Source organism: Gossypium hirsutum, chromosome D02 (genome assembly GCF_007990345.1).
Source record: "Gossypium hirsutum isolate 1008001.06 chromosome D02, Gossypium_hirsutum_v2.1, whole genome shotgun sequence".
In the NCBI taxonomy this organism is placed as follows: Eukaryota; Viridiplantae; Streptophyta; class Magnoliopsida; order Malvales; family Malvaceae; genus Gossypium; species Gossypium hirsutum.
In genome coordinates this window covers 31,131,538-31,147,472 of record NC_053438.1, presented here as the reverse complement: position 1 = coordinate 31,147,472, position 15,935 = coordinate 31,131,538, and the positions used below count along the sequence as shown (strand labels likewise).

Sequence of the window (15,935 nt, the reverse complement as noted above, 5' to 3'; positions counted from 1 at the left end):
TGTTCGTTTAAAAATTGCATTTTATTAAAATATTGAAATCGTTTTCTTATAATTTTTCAAAATACTTGGAGTTCCAAATTTACGGGAAGATTATGCCCTAACTTACTGGGCTTCAATTTTTTCTCATTAAATTCGAATGACCGAGTATCTCTTTTTCAATAAAATTGTACAAATTTCAAATAAAAGCTTATTCTCGGGAATTCAAAAATGTTAGGTCCTAACTCACTGGACATGACATTTTGTCATCTCAAAATAAGAATTTCTAAGAAAATAAAGGCAATATCGGTATTTGGAATTTTGAGAAATTGTGCCCTAACTTACTGGGTTCCGATTTTTTTTCATTTGACCTAAATAACCGAATATCCTTCTTAAGTTTAAAAGCATGAGTGTTAAAAGTCAAAAGACAAGCTTAATTTCGGGGATTGGAATTGTTGTACCCTAACCCACTGGGTGTGACATTTTACTTCTCCGAAATAAGAGGGTCTTATCATCCAATTCAATTTATTCAAATTTTCTTTTAAGAAAAACCGTATTTTAAAATCTTCTCAAATTTTCGACGCTAAGACATTAAATAATCAATTTGGTACCAATTCTGGGCGTTATGAGGGTGCTAACCCTTCCTCGTGCGTAGCCGACTCCCGAACCTATTTTCTCAAAATTCGTAGACCAAAAATCGTTTTCAAGGTGATCCGATCACACCTCAATAAAAGATTGGTGGTGACTCCTATTTTCGTTTTTAAAAAGTCGATCCCCTTTTATAAAAAAAAATGGTTTTGACATGGTTGAATTTGTGTTTGTTTGGTTGATTAAATTTGTGCATGCTAAGATATTTAGGGATGACCTAAGGCATTATTTGGAACACATCCAGAGCCGAAAAGTTGACCTATTGATGTTCACCTTTAGCACCAATTTTTGAGCCTATTGATACTTCTTGATGAACCTCATTACAAGCCCCGATCCTGAAAAATTTAATCTGTATTTACCCTTTTTCTTTTGTCCTGCATTGCACGATTATAGATGTCTAACCATACGTATTGAGGCTTAAGTAGATACAACACAACAAATTTTGTAAAAATGGAGTGAAATAGGAAAGATTGATGTGATATAGGAACTATAAGTTAGCCTAATGTGCCAAAAAAAAAAGAAAAATCCAAAAAGGAAAATAATACGAGTAGGAAAGGTTTTAAATTAGCGAAAGAGCATTCATGAGTGAGATATATTGAAAAAGAGAAAACTCACAAAGTCATAGTTACTATGTCATGCTATGAATTAGTGCACAAAAATTCGAAAGGCTAGCCATAGTTACTATGTCATGCTATGAATTCCTATATATGGAGAGACAAAGAAGGTGAGAGAAGGAGAAATAAGGCGGTGAACGAGTAAGGATCACTAAGGATGAAAGAATAGGGACCAAAATGATATGCCAAACTATTTTCGTGTTTGTAACCCTTCTTGATGCTTATTGTTCTTGAATTTCATACCTGTCTGAAGTCTCAAAATGTTACAAGCGAAAATGTTCTACGGGACCTAAAATATCCTTATACATGAATGGACATCATACTAAACATATGCATAAATGACTATTAGTATTCTGCTTGGATAATCAAAGCACTGGTATGATTTGTTGATGGATTCCTACAGGTGAGACCCTTAATATTTGTATACTTTGTAACATACTAAACTTAGATGTTTGTGGTCAAAAGTGGTAAGTCAACTACTCATCATGTTAAGATTGTTTGTAAGTATGAAATGGCTAAGTCGTATGCTTCAAAGTCAATACTTGTATCATATTTGCTCAAGGGTCGTCATTTTATTATTTTTTTATGTTGCGTGAGGACAAGCAATGAATTAAGTGTGGGGGGAGTTTAATTTGTCATAATTCAGTGTAGCAGATTAAAGTAGTTTTCACACTTAAAGAGCCTGAATACGAGCATTTCCATTATATTTTAGTTAAGTTTTTGAAGTTTTACTTATAACTAATAAAATGTGCGAAATGAGTCTTTTATTGACCTTAAGGGCCGAATGAGGCCTAAGGGAGAGCTAACGTACTTCGTGAGTGTGCAGGTGACCATTAAGAGGCATTTTAGGCCAACAATGGATGCTATGGCATAACATGGGAGGTCCGATGTTGCAACATAGAGAACAGAATGGAAATTACCTTCAATGTTACGACACTGACTGAGGATGTCATTACATACCGATATCCCAAAGAGGAACATACTGACTTTTATGTCTCGACATCGACTATGAGATGGAAATTAAACATGAAGCAGGGACGTTTTGGTCTGCACAACTGAAATTAAAGCTTGAGAATGTCAGCTGACCTAGGGTTAAGAACGATGGCCACCTAAAGGCTATAAATAGACTCCTTGAGCACATGCTACGGACACCATTCACTTAGGCTAGAATTCTTCCTTTAAATTCAGTTTTAATTATCTCTTTTCTTAGGTTTTAGTTTTATTCTGTTCTTTGTTTTCTTTTAAGATATCTGAATTGTGAAGATATCACAAATTGTTTTCAACTAGAATGAACTCCATAGACACACAAGAAAGGAAGAAAAATATAATTTAATCGTGTCTTTCTCTTAGAACTCAATTCCATTATCTCAATTCTCCTTTTTTGTGTCTATATATAGAGTACCAAAAGGTACTTATGTGCCCTTGGAGTTTCCAGATTTGATGTTGGCTCCCCAGGATGCTAACTTCAATTTCCCATATTTATCCCAGCTAATCATTTTAGGTTTTGGTAAGCTACAACAAATTAGGCTTCGAAGAAAAAGATTTAGAGTTCACGTTTAAGATTCTAAAGCAATAAAATTATCTCGCATGCAAGAATAGTTGAGAGGACGGAAGTCTAATATGACGAAACAAGACACTAGAGGATTCTGATTGGGTAGATGAAATATTTGTTGGATTTGGTGCCCTAAGTGTAGTATTTTCATCTAAGTACACTTGTAATTTTTTCAAACGGATTGATTAGTAAAATTATTCATAAATTATAGTAATATTTTTTATATTGTCTCACATTTGTTTTGCATGCAAAGCAAAATGGAAGCAAATGTTTCTCATTTTTTATCTAATGTTTAACCAATACTAAGCGATATTACGTGGTCAGATCATAATACAAAAAGATATCTTGTATTAGTAGACGAACCTAAACATGTCCTTAGTCTAATCGAAAATGAGCTAATTCATTAAAAGACTAATATGTCATCTATCAAGGCCAATTGGGGAGATAACTTGTCTTGGGCATTGGAGCGAATGACTCTTAGAAGATAGAGACATAGATGTGACTAACTGGACTGCTAGGACATTAGATTGGACCCAAGTAAAATAGATCTTGAATCTGTTTATGGATCTATTCACTTGTGATGTTCATAGTGTATCATACCTAAATCCTGAGTGTATGACGAACTATGTATGTGTGACTCGTACACTTTGATGTAAGTAAAAGCCTAAGTTCGAATAGATAAGGAACCTAAAGTTGGTGCGTTGGGTGTACAACTTCTGTAGTATATAGCGTCATTCACAATAGTGGAATTCATAGTCCAAGACATGGTAAATGATATTCTCTCATAGGCATTACATGGTTGATGAAAAGTAAACGTTGCCACGGGTCGTTTGTCTTTATGATGCATGACTTGATCACTGTTTGATAATGATTGACTTTTTATAAAGGAAGATGTAATAGTTACCATGAGATAAAATAGAATCATATTAGGAGGACAAATATTATTCCAAAGAGATCAAGGATATACTATGGGAGTAACACATTTATGACAAGGTCATTGGACGAGTACTAAATGTATCTTTTGTAATGGTATGTCATTAGGGAGAGCTCAGTCACGAAACTATAGTGAAATGAATTCGTACTAAATGAGTTTATAATTAATAAGCAAAAAGTCGAATCTTAATTATAAATCATTTGAGCCCTAATTACATATGCCTAATCGGTTCCTCTACTAGCTTGTTGAAACTAGAAATGAATTGCATATTGAATCAAAATGAATAGAATGAATACAAATAGAGAAATGAGAAGCATTCAATAAAATGATTACGACTTTCTTCAAAATGAAGAAATGGAATCATTTTGGAAATGAATGTGGGTTTCTCAAAAATGAAAATGAAAATGAAAATGAGAAATGATCCATTTGCAAATATATATGGATTGCTTAAAAATGATCGAAAGAATGAGTTTATGTTTTTAACCAGTTTTAAAGCCCGAAAATAAAAATAAATCATTTGGTCATAGAGAACAAGTTGAGTTGTGAAATATTGAATATATTTGCTTGAAAATTTTATCAGGGTAAAATCGTCATAATTTTATCGAGGGTAAATTTGGGATGAGAAAATTATTTAATTGGAAGATTAATCTTTATTTTGGAAATAGAAAAATATGTATTTGGTTGTAGAGATTATCCATACGAGATTCGAGTTGTCCACACGTCTCTTGGACTTGTCGAATATCCGTCTTCATTGTTTATATCTCCCCCTCTAGTTAATTGAATTTTTGACCACATGCTGCATGGTCATTTTCCACCGTTCTTTGTTGCAATGGTGTAGGTTGATAATGAGGATTTGGTTGGATTTGTGCTTGATTCGCGCCTCCTTGATTGCCTCCCTACTTGAATTTCAAATGATCCCTCCAAGTAGGATTATAATTATTTGAATAGGGATCACGACCCCTATTATTTACATAGCTTACTTCCTCCTGTTGGCTTTTCGAGTGTGGCTCTATTCCCGTTGGCTAGACTGGCATCTCCAAATGATTAAGCTTTTCTAAGGTTTATTCAAATCTTTCCTCTTCTCTTTCTTTGTTCACCGCTTTTGCCGTTGGAGGCTTTAATTGGTACATAAATCGTTCATTAGGCCACATGTATGAATTCATAGTCATATCTTCGATGATTTTATAAGCTCGTTCGTACGTATGGAACATGAGAGTTTCATCGAATACTCCATCTAGGTTAGATCTAATATGTCTGTCAACACCATTGAAAAATATTTGGATTTATGCTTGTAGTTCGTGGTGTGGGCACTTCTTTAGCATCGTCTTGAAACACTCCCACGCCTCATGAAGGGTTTCAGCTTCATATTGTTTAAAATTAGTTATTTCTCGTTGAAGTTGAATGGTTTGACTAATTGGGAAAATTTTATGAGGAAATTTTTCTACTAAATCATTCTATGTTGTAATGGAACCCGGTTCTAATGAGTAACCAATCGGTTGCGTTGTCGCATAATGAAAATAGGAATAGCCATAGACGTATAGAGTCGTCGGATACTCTGTTGTATTTGAAGTTGTCGCATAGTTAAAGAAACCACTTTAAGTGCTAGTTTGGATCGTCAACCATGTTTCCTTTGAACTGCAGCGTCTTTTGGATCATCTGGATGGTGGCTGTTTTTATCTCGAAATTATTAGTGCTAATAGCTGGCCGTTCAATGCTTCCTCGCACCATGTCTTAGGTTGGTAAGGCGTACTCACTCAACATCTATTGAACCATTGGGGCGTCTACCCGATTATTTCCTTGTTTTTCTTGTGGCTCTTTGAAAAACAGATTTTCTTGGGGTAAATTTATAAGCTCTGGTGGATCGTTTCAGTGCGGGATGATTACGCCTAAATATTTGCTATGGACTTGGGTAAGGTTCAATTGGAGTGCTAGAGCTTTGGGTCATAAATGACCTGAAAAGAAATTAAAAAATAAAGATAAAAATAAGTAAAAAAATAAAAATTGTATCTATAGGTTTTAACTTTCCTATTTATCTTAATTGTAAACAAATTATTTTCAAACTTTATTGCCAAAACCTTCCCAACAGCGACCCCAACAACTTGACAGCCTATAAACGCACTATTGTTTATAGAATAAATATAACACCAAAAATATAATAATTGAGAATAGAGGTGTCCGCAAGTGCACGAGTCAAATTGTAATATATTTTAGTACAATGAAAAACCTTGGAAGTATTCCGAGGATCGTACCTAAAGGAGGATGGAATAAATAATGAATTTTTTTACAACAATAAGTCTAAGTAGTAGTAATTATTTTCTATATTACGATAAACCATAAAATAAATAAAAGGAATAAAAGAAATAAAAAGAAATAAATAAAGAAATAAGAAAAATAAACAAACGAAATAAATCGATAAACCAATCAGGAAGATTAACTTGCTTCAGGGTTTGTAACTAACTTCGAATTAGGGTTTTAGAGTGAATTAGTAATCGATTAACTAATTGTTACCTCTCATCCTCTAATTAATTAATCAATTGGTTGATACTCGCTTATCTCTCGACCTCACTTTCTCAACCCGGATAAATTACGATTTACTCGGTTTGACTTATCTTCTGCCTCGTCTAGCCTATGATAACTTATTAGGGTTTCAAGCCTAACGGTTTAAAAACACATAATTTATACAAAATCCTTCTTGAGAAACCCCAAATCCTCCCTTAATCATATTCTTATCCACTCGTTAATCTCCCTTAAGGGATTTAGTCACTCATGTTATTCATAATCTCAACTTCAATTGAATAAATCATGTTTTTCACATGATTGATTTGGAGAAGAAAAGAGATTTGAATAATCGTGGATTGAATATTGAATGGGGAATAAAGTAATAAATCTCTCGATTGGAATAAAGAAATAAAATGAATGAAAATGAAAATATAAACTGAATACTTGAATTAACTAAAAAAGTTCTTAAATCAAATCTGACTCAAGAAGACAAATAAGAAAGTTATGAAAAGCCAAAAGAAAATAAACTACAACTACTTCTAAACTATGAGGATTTTTGAAGGCATCTTAGACGACTTAGTTACATTCAATCTCTAATATCTTTTTTATAGAGGTGTTGGTAGCCCAAATTAGGTCTTGTGCATGTTCTTGGTTTTCGTGTAAGTTTGATTGTGCAAACGAAAATAATCCCGATCAGCTTGGGCAGAACGCGGGCCTTGTGTCATGCCACACCCCTTGCGTGGCTTGACACAACATGCAAATATTTCCTTGTGCCATTCATTTTGGTGCTTTGACATCTTGAGAAGCTTGTGCAGCTTGTGCATCACTCGACCTTTGCTTCTATGTCAATTGGGCCTTTATATCTTCGTCCTACACACTCAATTGAATTAATTAGCACAACCTAAGGCCTGTGTCGGCCAATTAGGTCACAACACTTACAAAATATGTTAAAAAAATTTATTTTATTTAACTTTCTATCCTAAGGCCTAATTACTGAAAATGTAAGTTAAAATCCTAAAGTGCTTAGAAAACAAGCTCTTTAAATGAGGAATTGACCTGAACTGACAACTATATTTGACGGTAGGTCTAATACCCCTACACTTAAGTCTTTTCTTGTCCTCAAACAAACTATCCAAAATAAAAATTGAAAATAAGCTAAAACTAAAAACAAGAAATAAACATGCAAGAAAGATAAATTGTACGTGATTCGGCTTGATCCATGAGATTGGATCAGAGCATTGACACTAGGGAAAGTTGCCTAAAATATAACTTTTGATAGAAATTTAAAAAATTTACAATTATTTATATTTACAAAGATTAGTTCAATAAATTACAAAGGAAACAAGTTAAAGAAACGCAAATATATTTCTCCATCCTACTTGATTTATTTTTATCCATGCTTTGAACTCTAATGCAATAATATTTCCACAATTATTCATATATAACACATCATACTAACAATGAAATATGACAACTCACATATGGCATATTCCATTTCAATTTCCATTTCCAATACCTAATTTCAATCAACATAATCTATCCATGTTCCAACTCAATTCACAATTGCTTAATTCATTTCACATTCCATTTCTATTTGCCATCTTCAATATCAAAAAATTTACATCTCATAAGTTTCCTTCCATTCAATCATAATCTTTATATTTGAATTCTCTATTCACACGATTCATACTCGGACAGATACACAGATTCAACCAACACACCAGTTTGGCACCCAGTGCCTCATCGGATAAATTTGAAGCAAATAGTTGCACCCAACACTATAATACATTGACAACCAATGTCTCATTGACATAACTAAAGTAAATTGGCACCTAGTGCCTCATTGAATCGTAGTCAAAGTAACCCTCAACTCTTCTTATCTCATGGCATGCCAACTATATCTGACTTTTCTCAAACAATTAATAGGGGATTTTTTACTCAACTTATCATCATTTAATATCTCAATTTACAATCATTTTTATCACGAATTCATTTACCCAAACAAATGGTAGCATCAATTATCTCAACATATATTCAATTTCATATTTATATAAACATTCACATTTTTCACATATATTCAATTTAGTCCTTATAAACTTCAATCGATTCAAATCAATCCAAATCACCTCAATTGAATAAGGAATCTCACTTTATATTCTTACCATGCTTAAACTAATTAATATGCAGTAATTACAAGTTAGTTCGAATTATAGAAACACAAACTGTAAACTTCGAGCTATTTGCTGACGACTTTGTCTTTTCCCTTCTTTTTCGAGAAATTTGGGTCGACGTTAGCTACGGATTAAAAAAACAAAGTATTTTATCAATAAACAATCAATTTCACATTCAATTACTAAATTATGCAACTTATGCATCTTATTCAATTTAGTCCTTAAAATTAGGACTAACAAAACTTCCAAATTTTGAATTTAGTGGTAGAAATGTGGAGTAGACATTTCTCACTCTAGGCCTAATTTAAATATCTATTCCACATTTCTACCACTAAATTCAAAATTTGTGTATTTTAGTCCCTATTATAAAAAATGGTCAATTAACTTTACAATTTAGTCTTTTTTCACTTTTAACCCCAAAAATCTATCAAATATGTCCCTAAAAATTTAAAAATTCAACTAAAGTAACATTATCAAATTTTAACAATAACAAAAAATAAAACATGGGTCAGCTTGCTCGAGATACTGAGATTTCGAAAACATAAAAATTATAAGAAAATGACTAAATTGCACTAACCAAATTTAAGTTTAAAATCTCGAGTCCTTAGCCCTGCATTCTCCTTTCCATTTCCCTACCTTTGGTTTCAGTTTGTAAAAAGAAAACTAATAATGTTTTTATTTCCACTAACTAAGTTTTATTTGTTTTAATTATTTATGTTTTATAATTTATTTGTTTACTCATTCAATGTTTTATAATATAACATACATATATAATTCATTAACCGGCATGTGATGTAAATTAATGTATATATTTTTTATTTTAACTCTGTATTTTAAGTTCTAATTATAATTCTTTAACAATATGCATTTTTACCACTTATGCAATTTAGTCCCTATACTTAAATTAAGCACTAATTCAATGAAATTACCTAACCAAAATTCAATTCGCTTCTAATATAAATATTTACAAGTCTAATTTACGTAAATGAAATTTTGAAACCATATTTTTCAACATCGCTGAGTTTCGGGTCGTTACATAACCCTTGCATAGACCATTCCTTAAAAGAAGACCCATTCTAACATCCCCATTTGGAGTCTTGAATATGAAATTTGGTTGATTGATAAACATCCCTCTTTGTTTGTAGACTTGTACTTACAAGATAGCCCCATAGGACTTTCCCACTTCAAACCTTTTTTTCCAAGATGCTCCCAATAGTAGATAGTTCCTAGCGGACTATCTCTTTCTTAACTTGTCATTAGTATACTTCCACATTTGATAGTCCCAAGTGGACTTTCCTGTTGTCACACCCCATATCTTTATTTAATTTTGGTTAGTTCATGTTCAAGTAAGATATTTGGTCTAGTTGATAGGAACTTAAAGAAATTCCAATTAGGTCCAAAATTCAAATCCCTACACCCTCATATATATATATAATTTTTAGCATAAAAATATTTGGTCAAAACACCTCGCAATGTTGGCACTAAGAATGAGAAATTTCATTAGGTTGTTTTAGGTTAATTATTTTTTGTCGAAATTTTAGTTTAATTAATTTTATTAGTTTAATTAATATTTTAATTTTGCATCAACACAACTAATTTGAGACTTAATTAGATTAGTAATTATTTTTTGTAATTAATTTAATAATAAATTTCTCCAAATCTATAATCCCTTGGGTACGATCCTTAGAATACTTACTAGTGTTGTGTTGTAACACAAATATATATTACAATTTGACCTATTCGCTTGCAGATACCACACTTAATTTTATATATATTATTTGCACGATTTTTACTCTAAACTTTCGCATGTTTTGAGGAAGTCAAGTTGTTGGCACTGTTGACTGGGATTGTGACGGTGAAAATTATTATTAGATTGATTGCTTTGTAAAATAATAGTAGTCAAAAGATAATTGAGTTAGATAGCGTGCTAATTTTTATCTTTATTTATTTTTTATTTTTATTTATTTAAATAAATTTTTATCTAATTTAATTAAATTAGATAGCGTGCTAATTTTTATTTTTATCTTTATTATCAATTGCATCGAGGAGAACCAAAGATTTCTCATGATGAAGTTACAACAAACCCCATTGGATGAGGTCGTGTATGATGTTCCTAACTTCGATCGTGAAGACCCTTGTATTGCGATTAACCATCCTGAACCAGATTGTACAAAATCATTGTATAAGAACATTAACGAAGCATTAAGTTTGATGAACGAAGTTTCGACAAACTGATGGAGTTATGATGGAGAATTCGATATGCCTAGACATTTAGTCTAGCAAAAATTAGAGTTAATCAGGGATGATGATGTATACTAGTATTTGTATAAGCAACATAATAGCAATCAAAGATCATGTCAGACAAACGAAGTTTCAACGAACCAGCGGAGTCATGATTGAAGGGTGGAGAGTATTCATCCACATTCCCTCCTGAGTTGGATGCATTACAAACTAATCTAGAAGGAATCCAAAAACAGTTGGACCGATTAGAAGAATTGCTTCAAGGCAAGCAAAAGTAGAGACCCCATTGGAAGAAGTCATACATGGTGCCCCCAACTTTTCTTATGAGACATATGGTATCACAATCAACCATCCAAAATTAGATTATGAGAGTCAATAAGAGTTAGGAATCGAAGACAAGAAATAATTTAACTTAACCGAAGAAGTCTCTGAGCCAATTAATTTAGTCATAGATGTAATAGTAGATGTAGAATTAGATGTAACATTAACTACTAACTTGGAGCTTAAATTGATTCTGAGTGAAGGTGTCAACGAGCCGACATGCCTTTTGGCCATAGTAGAGGAAACGTCAATCGAAGAAGTTTACGAGTTCATCTCATTCTCATTCGATGATGATGGAAAAACTCGAGTTGATTGATCCTCACACAACATTGAGGTGAAACTTCTCGAGGTAATAATACCCTAGAAAATAATTTGGGGTTAGTTCAGATTTGGCATTAAGTGGCTTGTAATGAGGATGTCGGACCGGTTGAAGATAAGGTGAAATCATTGGAATCGACTGAGGGTGCTCATTTATATATCTCGATGGAGGAAAAAAAGAAGAATCAAAGTGTCGAGGACCAGTCAGAATTTCTTCTCCGGTGGCGATAAGGATCATCCTAATCAAGAAAAAGGACTTCTCATTTTTTTGTTAATTTTAAATTTTCATTTAAGTAATTTTTTTATTATTTGGGTTATTTTTTTATTTTTATATAATTTTAGGGGTTACTAAGTTCGTGAAAAGGGGGGAAATGAACGAATGAAAAGTCAAAATTTCACAAATGGAAGGGATCGACACACCCACAAATATGAGAAATGGTAAAATGAGGGTCGTGTTGTGACATCGAACCCTGAAATTGTGACACCACATTTCCGAACTAAAATATTTTGAAATTAGGGTTAGTGTCATAACAACGTATCACTGTGTCACAACACGAAATTACAAATCAAAATCTTGGAGCATTCGAAGTTTGATGTCACGACTTCTGCGCAACCCGAATGGCCCCTATATATATTTTTTGAATGCTTTTAAAAAATTAATTTTTATTTATGGTTTAATTTTAATTTTAATTAGGTAATTAGAAAAAACACATTTTTTTCTGTGTAGGAATACCATACATTAGGCAGCACTACAATATGGAGCTAAATTGGCACGAGCAGGCTCACTCGACTATATTCGAAGAACTTCAACGCTTAAACTAGGTAGTCTCTTTTCTTATCTTTCGAGGTGCACATTAGGGACAATGTGCCAAATAAAGTGTGAAGGGTAACATAGAATTTTCAAAAAATTTCAAAATTTGTTAGTTTTTGTTATTTTTGTTATTGTTTCAATAATTAAATTAATTTTGATGTGCTTGTGTGTGCTCGAGTATGTAGAAATACAAGTGATTGGCTAGGAGCATGTAAATAGGATTGCATATAAACTGTAAATTTAGTTCGATAGTAATTTATTTTAGGTTGTTTAATGTTAAACTAATTAGTTTACTATGTTACATTGTAAATAGGTGAAAGGGTGTTAAGTATACCAAATGACAAATAAGTACATAAAAAGCATATATGTTTGTTTGAATTATAAGTTGTTAGATTGTTAAAATTTATTTAATTGATTCCATGAACTAATACACTTAGGGATGACCTAAGGCGTTGTTTGGTCACCAACAGAGCCAAAAAGCCGACCCTATGTATAAATTCCCTAGTACCTAATTTTTTAGCCTAATTCCATTTTCTTGATGAACCTCAAATGAAATCGTCAGCCTAATGCATAATATTGATCTTTTTATTTTTGGTTCTGGTACAAATTTAGACGTTTGGCCATTGATATTGAGGGTTAGATAGATACATCATGGAGTTTTCAAATTAAAGAAAAAAAATTGATTGTTAACCTAATGGATAGTATGGTATAGTGAGTATAAGATTCTTGTAAACTTGTGTGTATGTTAAAAAGTTAAAAAATAAATCAAAGAAAAAGTTTGTGAAGGCTAAAAAGCCAAGCAAGAAAATCTCGAATTTAGAAAAAAAACAAAGTGAGTAAAAAAAGGAAAGAAATAAAAATAGAAAAAGGAACACCCATTCTTCCGCAAAATGTAACAACCCAATTTTCAGTGGTGACAGAACAGTGGTTTTGGGACCACAAATTTCATCGTGTTGACTCATAAATATTATTTTTAGAATATTTATAGAGTCATTATAGTCGTATTAAAATTTGGTTTAGAAATATTAACGTTTAGATAGTTAATTAAAGAAAGTGACTAAATTAAAAAAGATGAAAAAGTTACAAATTAAAGCAAATAAGTGATGAAATTTTTTAATTAATGTTTGAGGAAGGAATTGGGTAATAATTATGCCCCAAATAATTAGTGGGACGGCATGTTAATAGAAAATAACAAAATAAGGTAATTGTAATGGTAAAATTGTACATTATTTGAAATTAAAACAAAACAAATTGGAAATTTAAGTTTCCTATTCATTTTCTTCATCATTTTGGCTGAAACCACCATAGGAGGAAGCTATAAGTTTGTTTTCTTCATTTTCTATGCATGTGAGTTCAATTCTTACCTGTTTCTTGTAAATTTTATGTTTTTGAAATCGTTGCAACTAGGTCCAGCTAGCCCGTACCATCGTTTTTGATTCTGTTAATAATTTTGGAAGTTTATATTGATGAATATTGAATTTTTTGATGAATATGATGTATTCGAAGTCTTTATTATGCTATTTGATGAATCTGTAAAGAGATTTTTATTAAATATTGATTTTAGGATTAAATTATGAAAATGTCAAAATATTAGAGTTTGATAGTTAATTTATGTTTATTAGGGGTTGTTTGAGGGCCTAAAATATTTGGATAAATTATTGATTTGATAAAATTAGTTAATTTGATGAATTAACTAATTGAGGGATTAAATTGCAAAAAATTATAAAAGTTTAGGGTAATTATTCAAATTTGAAAAATAAAAGGGTATTATTTGTAAAATGGATTGGAAATGAAATATATGCTACTAAATGAGTAATACTATATTTTAGATCAAGATCCTGTTGATACTCGTGGAAAAGGGAAAATAGTGGAATAGTCCCTAAACTTCTACAATTACTACAATTCAATCCAGGTAAGTTTGTATGGTTAAAGTTTAACATTTGTAACAATTGATGATTGGTATTTTGTATATATTCTATTTTTGGAAATGAATTATTGTTTGAATTATAATATTGAATTGGATATTCAGTTTGAATTGAATGCGGGATTTGAGTACATTCATGATTTGGTGTATGACGAGGGTTTGGAGTGGAGATGGTATTGGAGGGAGATATCGGCATTTTACCCAAGTAAAATGAGGTTTAGAATTTTTTGTGAACTCTCATGTTACACTTTCTGTTTGGCGTGATTTGGGTGGATTAGCTCTTACGAGCTTCTGTTTAGCTCTTACGAGCTTCCGTTGGCGTATTCGGGAGGACTAGCTCTTATGAGCTTCTGTTGATGATGTACTCTTACCCGTAAGTCATTCTTCAAATGGAAAATCTCGTTAAGGTGATTTATTTAATGAATTTGAAAGACATGTTATTTCTTTTTGTATTGATTTGAATACGGATGTATTTATCGATTGAAGTTGTGAATGATAGGGAGCTCTTTTGGATGATTTTTATTATTTGATTTATTATATTTAGTTCGGTAAGATTTTTGTTTAACTCATCAAAATTACTAAGCTTCATTAAGCTTACTTGTGTTGTTTAATGTCATTGTAGATTTTCGAAAGGTTGGACAATCGGATCGACACTCAAGTAACACTATTTAGTTTATCTCAGTAGTTTTTGAAATGTTTAATCGGATTATATGGCATGTATAGTCTTTTGTGCAGTTTTGGTCAATTTTTGGCTTATGTAAATATTATGAATGATATTTTGTATATATAACCAACTTACATAATGGTATGAGAATGAGGTATAATTGTGATGCTAGTATGTGTGATATATATATGTATTTGAATTGTGGTGATTGTGATAACTTTGTTAGGTATATTGATTAGGTATTGTATGAAAGAGTTGATGAATTGTATTGATGTTTATTTTGTTGTGAAAAGGTTATATACTTGTGGTACCAATGAGGGTACATTGGTTAGACACTATTTAGGTTGGTTTGACGTGTTTATGGCTCAATTATTGTCGTTTTGGTTTGGTATTTGAGTTTCTTGAAGTTTAAGAAATCTTGAAATGGTAAACTTGTGTTTTAAAGTTCATTTTGAGGCCACACGACCTGAGACACGGTCGTGTGTCTTAGCTGTGTGACACACGGCCATGCGACACGGCCGTGTGTCCCCTGTAGGTTAATGCATACAACTCAGGCTATTACACGACCTAATACATAGGCGTGTGAGGTCATTTCGAAGGGTACACGGCCTGGCACATGGGCGTGTGGCTTGACTGTGTGACCCAAGTTAGTAAGTTACACAGACATAAACATCGATTGGGGCACGGCCGTGTCCCTCTTTTGAATGTCCACATGACCCGAGACACGGGCGTGTGTCTCAGCCGTGTGATTGGCCACACGGCCGTGTGACCCTTGCAGTTAAAATTTTTTAATTTTTTCCTAAAATTTCCAAATTTTTTTGATTTAGTCCCAGACTAGTTTCAAAGTATTTTTTAGGGACTCGAAGGCTCGATTAAGGGACATTATGAAAGTATTTGAATGTAATTAGATTACATTTGCATTGATGTATGAATTGAATGGTTTACTATTCTGTAGTCTAATAATGCCCTATAACCCTGTTTTGGTGACAGATACGGGTTAGGGGTGTTACATTTAGTGGTATCAAAGCTACAGTTTAGTCAATTCTCAGACTAAACGTAGCGTGTGAAATGTTTAGAATTACATGCCATATAAATCTACGATAGTGTGATGTGTTTGATCCGATCTAACCTTCGTTTTCTTATAGATTGTAAAGATGTCAGATGGATCTGATCGTGCTGACAATGATAAGGTTAACAGTAATGTTCTGACTTCTGATCATGAGACAAGTAGTAATGTCCTGATTCCTCTGGCTCAGGAACAT

General features: G+C 32.3%; 1 non-coding gene across 1 annotated transcript; it reads left to right on the top strand.

Moving 5' to 3' along the window:
* Positions 1-5,017: 5,017 nt before the first annotated feature.
* Positions 5,018-5,123, top strand: LOC121214929 (small nucleolar RNA R71). The gene has a single exon (XR_005910666.1). It is a non-coding gene; the product is annotated as a small nucleolar RNA R71 (small nucleolar RNA).
* Positions 5,124-15,935: the final 10,812 nt, after the last annotated feature.